This window comes from Bos taurus, chromosome 24 (genome assembly GCF_002263795.3).
Source record: "Bos taurus isolate L1 Dominette 01449 registration number 42190680 breed Hereford chromosome 24, ARS-UCD2.0, whole genome shotgun sequence".
In the NCBI taxonomy this organism is placed as follows: Eukaryota; Metazoa; Chordata; class Mammalia; order Artiodactyla; family Bovidae; genus Bos; species Bos taurus.
In genome coordinates, this window is record NC_037351.1 from 15,034,768 (window position 1) to 15,040,141 (window position 5,374).

The 5,374-nt window shown below is 35.8% G+C and overlaps 1 pseudogene; it reads right to left on the bottom strand.

The window, feature by feature from the left end:
• Positions 1 to 661: 661 nt before the first annotated feature.
• On the bottom strand, positions 662 to 1,690 carry LOC100140947 (actin-related protein 6-like; annotated as a pseudogene).
• Positions 1,691 to 5,374: the final 3,684 nt, after the last annotated feature.

Genomic DNA, 5,374 nt, shown 5'->3' on the forward strand with positions numbered 1-5,374 from the left:
TGTATGCTCTCTTAGTAGGACTGTTAAAATATCTGAAGCCATAGGGTAGGCACATGATTCTAGCTAAAGGACTGCTAGGAATTTGATATATGAGCCCAATGACACAAGAATTTCATCCTAAAAATAGTATAGAATTTTTATGAGTGAAATAATGCATTTCTGAAACACAGTAATGAGCAAAATCACTTTATTAAATTGGCTTTGATCTTCACCCTTTCAAACGTACGCCAACTAAAAAATAAACATTACACAAACATAGACCACTTTTTCCAACTTTAGTAAGTAAAAACTGCAATTTAAAAATAAAGTGGTTAATTCTAAAAGAGAGAAGTCATATCAGCCTCAACACACTCTGGTCAATTCCGATCTAGTCACACAAAATGATCTTCTAAGGAAATCTGACCAGTGGGACAGTTAAGTTTGTGCTTTTGGCTATAGAGAATTAAACTTAAATTGCACTCTTTCATCTTTTAATGAAAGATAACTTTCTCTTAGAAACAGCATAATCATTGTTATAGTAAGTCTAGCTCTTAAATGAAAATATGGGCTGAGTTACAGTTTACTTACTAACCTAGCTAAGAAACCTTTGAAAATTAACCATGGATCAAAGTATTTACTTAAATTCAAGATGTTATCTTAGGATGAGCAGTAACACAGGTCCTTAACTTCCTTTAAAAAGAACACTGAAAATTAAACCTTTATCACAATCAGTCAGTACTTTAAGAAACGGTTCTTCAATACAAAGTTTCTCTTCACAGATGCTATGTCCATTTTCTTCATAATATTTTCTTATTACCACTGTATCTTCAAAATCATCATTCCCTGATACCAATTTTCCACTTTCCCAGGCATAAATAATAGGCTTGTCAGGCAGCACAACAGAAACATTGGAATCTGTTGGATTGAGCCATCGAACTTCTGACTAAATCCTGGGAAAAGAGACCAGACTTTCCTCCTGTAAAAACAATGTTTTTTAAAAATAAGACAGCATTTCTTCAGGTAGGTTATGAATTGAATAGGACAGAATCTCAATTTCTTGAATGCCTATATCAGAAGGATTAAAGAGTATTTCTGGAACAGCAAATCTCTCATTGGCCTGAAGAATTTTTTATCCAGATTTATATTTTCCACTTAACACCATCTCTTCTCTTGGCCCTTTCAAATTGCAGTAAAGTCAGGCAAAACATAGTCAACGTTAATGCATTTTCTTCTTTCAACTTGGCAATACCTATGTCTCTGTAAAAATTCTGAGACAAAAAGTGTATATCATCTTTCACTTGGTCAATCACGTGTTTTGTTCATAATATGTAACTGCCTGTAGGTATGATATCTTTTAGATGATTGGTTAGGATTTTCCTCCCATATTTATCTTATTGCTTATTTTATCTTTTTACTTCTAAAATAAGGAGATATATGTCTAAAGCAATATCCATTGCCTACGATGATACAGCGTAATTTGGAACAATTATCTCAGAAATACCTATGCGCACAGAGAGCCCCAGCATCTACTTTTAATACTGCTAGAAACTTGTATTCTTCAAATAAGATTGCATTCATTGATTTTTGAAATGAAGTTAAAATATGATTCTATGCTAATAATATTAATATCTAAAAAACGAAAGAAGACATTTTCATGACTATAACCGATTTTGGCTTTGTAAGCTCTGATATCCAGCACTAAGATCGTCATTTTAGCAAAAACCTAGCCGCTGTTGCTTTCTTTTCTGATCTCTCCACTCACATTGGAAACCAAATTTTGGTGCATACATTTTCAGCTTACAAAACAAATTAGCATTTATTGTATGATAGCATCTTCATCTGTGACCTTTTTACAGAACCCAAATGATTTTCAACTAAGACCATAATCTTGATTCTGAGATGTAAAAGATACATTTTATGCTCAGATTTAACTGAAACAAGCATGAGATTAAATTAATTCTCTCTTTTTTTTTTTTTGAAGGTGTATATGTATGTATGCATGATATAGAAATAATAATGCAATTTGATTTGTGCTTTAGCATTTTCAAAGGATTTTATTTGAGAGATATTTTGTAAAAGTAAAGGTAAAAGAAAATCACAGTAACTGAGTCAAGCAAATCTACTTAAGCAGCTATGATACAAGTTAAAATTAAATAAATGATTTGCTTATAAGGAATTGCAAGCAGTGTGGGAGAACTAGGTTCTATTCCTGAGTTGGAAAGATCCCCTGGAGAAGGGAAAGCTACGCACTCCAGTATTCTGGCCTGGAGAATTCCATGGACTGTATAGTCCATGGGGTCACAAAGAATTAGACATGACTTCAAAATCACTGTAGATAGTGATTGCAGCCATGAAATTAAAAGACGCTTACTCCTTGAAAGGAAAGTTGTGACCAACCTAGATAGCATATTAAAAAGCAGAGACATTACATTCCCAACAAAGGTCCATCTAGTCAAGGCTATGGTTTTTACTGTGGTCGTGTGTGGATGTGACAGTTGGACTGTGCAGAAAGCTGAGCACTGAAGAATTGATGCTTCTGAACTGTGGTGTTGGAGAAGACTCTTGAGAGTCCCTTGGACTGCAAGGAGATCCAACCAGTCCATTCTGAAGGAGATCAGCCCTGGGATTTCTTTGGAAGGAATGATGCTAAAGCTGAAACTCCAGTACTTTGGCCACCTCATGCGAAAAGTTGACTCATTGGAAAAGACCCTGATGCTGGGAGGGATTGGGAGCAGGAGGAGAAGGGGATGGCAGAGGATGAGATGGCTGGATGGCATCACCGACTCGATGGACATGAGTTTGGGTAAACTCTGGGAGTTGGTTATAGACAGGGAGGCCTGGCGTGCTGCGACTCATGGAGTTGCAAAGGGTTGGATACAACTGAGAGACTGAACTGAACTGAACTGAACTGAGTGACTTTCAGTTTCACTTTCTGTCCACCAAGGATCATGACTCATAAATTAATGATTGATTTACCTTAAGGTCAGAAAGATGTTTTTTTGAACAAGGGAGGAGTAAACATAGATTAGAAATGATTATTAAAAGTATTATTACAAGTAAACATATATTACAAATGAATTTTTAGAACATTTTGTAGTTTGAAAAAGAAGAAATTTCTGTTTTGAACCATAGAGATTGACTTTTGTGATTGAAAGACAAAATAGTTCAGAGATAAGATGAAGTTAGCAAAAATATATTTTTAAAAAAGAGAAGACAGAAAAAAATAGAACGTTATATTTGTATAACGCTGCTGCTGCTGCTAAGTTGTTTCACTCATGTCTGACTCTGCGACCCCATAGACGGCAGCCCACCAGGCTCCCCCATCCCTGGGATTCTCCAGGCAAGAATGCTGAAGTAGGTTGTCATTTCCTTTTCCAACACATGAAAGTGAAAAGTGAAAGTGAAGTTGCTCAGTCATGTCTGACTCGTAGCAACCCCGTGGACTGCAGCCTACCAGGCTTTTCTGTCCATGGGATTTTCCAGGAAAGAGTACTGGAGTGGGGTGCCATTGCCTTCTCCAGATTTGTATAATAGAAGCTACTATTTTTCTTAAAACATAAGATGTTTAAAGCTGAATAATTTTAAAATAAAATTTAAAATTTAACAGTTTTAAAAAATAAAATATCAATGATATTCAGATATTAAGTAATCAACACATCTCCACTTCATCTCACATTGAATAAGCCTGGCTTCAAAGGCAATATTACATTGGAAATTAACCTTGCTATAGGAAAATCACAGTGGTCAAAGCTGACATTTGGCATTTCAACAAGAAAGGAGGTGGGGGATAATTGCATAAGCAGATTTCCTCTACTCTGTCATATGCTGAATAAAAGCTACACCGGCCACTGTCCTTTGTGGCTATATGGAATGTATATTTGAATTTTATCATGAGATTTTCCAATCTGTCATATATTCAGTTCTGGTGAGACTGGAGAATTTAGTATAGAGGTGTGTGTGCGTGTTTGTGTGTGTATGTATGTTGTCTGAAAGGGGTGGTGTGGGCGTAACTAATATCAGGGTTGGATGGAGAGGTTTGACGGTCCAGAAATAAAATAGAAAAAAAAAGTGAGAGTAAAGAGGCTCTCTAGCTTGTGATATAGAGAAAAAGCAGAGGCTTCAAGGTCTCCTGTGAAATTAGAAACAGCCTTGCAGGATGAGAGAGGGAGGAGCTTAACCTGGTGGAAAGGCTAGTGAGAAAACTGTTCCTTCCCCCTGTTCCTCTTTTCAGTGCAGAGCCATTGCAACAGCTGAGGATCTCACCAACTTTAGAAAACAAAGGATTACTAGATCGGCCATTTTAATTGCATTGGTCAGTAAATTCAGTATAACAGTGCCTGATCTAACTTTTAACAACTGTCTTTCTTAATCAACAAATGTTTTAGGTGGAGTGGCTGGTCATGTCTATTAAAATTGTTGAAACCAGCAGCAATTTTTCCAATGACTTGAAAGATATAGATAGCTTAAGATGGCAAATTAAAGAGTTGAGAGTCTTGTTAAAGAGAGAAGACTCATCTCAGTTGTTGTTCAGTTGCTAAATTGTGTCCAATTCTTTGCAACCCCATGGACTGCAGTATGCCAGGCTTTCTTGTCTTTCACTATCCTGGAATTTTTTCAAACTCATGTCCATTGAGTGGGTGATGCTATTTCATAAGATTCTATCATGATTAGAGTTTGTTTTTATAGTCAGTGATACAAAGAAATGCCCAGGTTTTCAGTTAACCATGTTAGACCAGGTTGCATTTTCAGGAACATAGTTTGCCTGGCTGGAAAAGCAGAGTTACAGGATGAACTATCTAAAATGAAAAGAAAAATTCAACTCACAATCATTTACAAATAAAGATCAAAGTGAAGAACTTTTTTTTCTTTTTTTTCAAATGTAGGAGCAAGACCTTAATCTCAGAAGGGCCTCTGACTCTGTTTAGTGTTCTACTGTTGTCATTTCTAAAGTCTTAATACTTTTTTAAAAAGTGACTCCACATTTTCATTTTACACTGGGCTCCACAAATTTTATAACCAGTTTTGAAGCTGTAAGATGTGTAAGAAAAAAAGATCTTGATATTGAAATTATGCTTAATTTTCTTTTTTTTAATCATTTAATCATTCTTAATTTTTGACATGTAGTTGATTTATAACTTTGTGTTAGTGTCAGGTGTACAGCAATGTCATTCAGTTATGCATATATATGTGTGTGTGTGTGTGTGTGTGTATATTCTTTTCTATTATATGTTATTACAAGATATTTAGTATAGTTCCCTGTGCTCTACGAAAGGTCCTTGTTGATTATCTATTTTATATATAGTAGTGTGTATGTGAGGAGAAGGCAATGGCACCCCACTCCAGTACTCTTGCCTGGAAAATCACATGGACGGAGGAGCCTGGTAGGCTGCAGTCC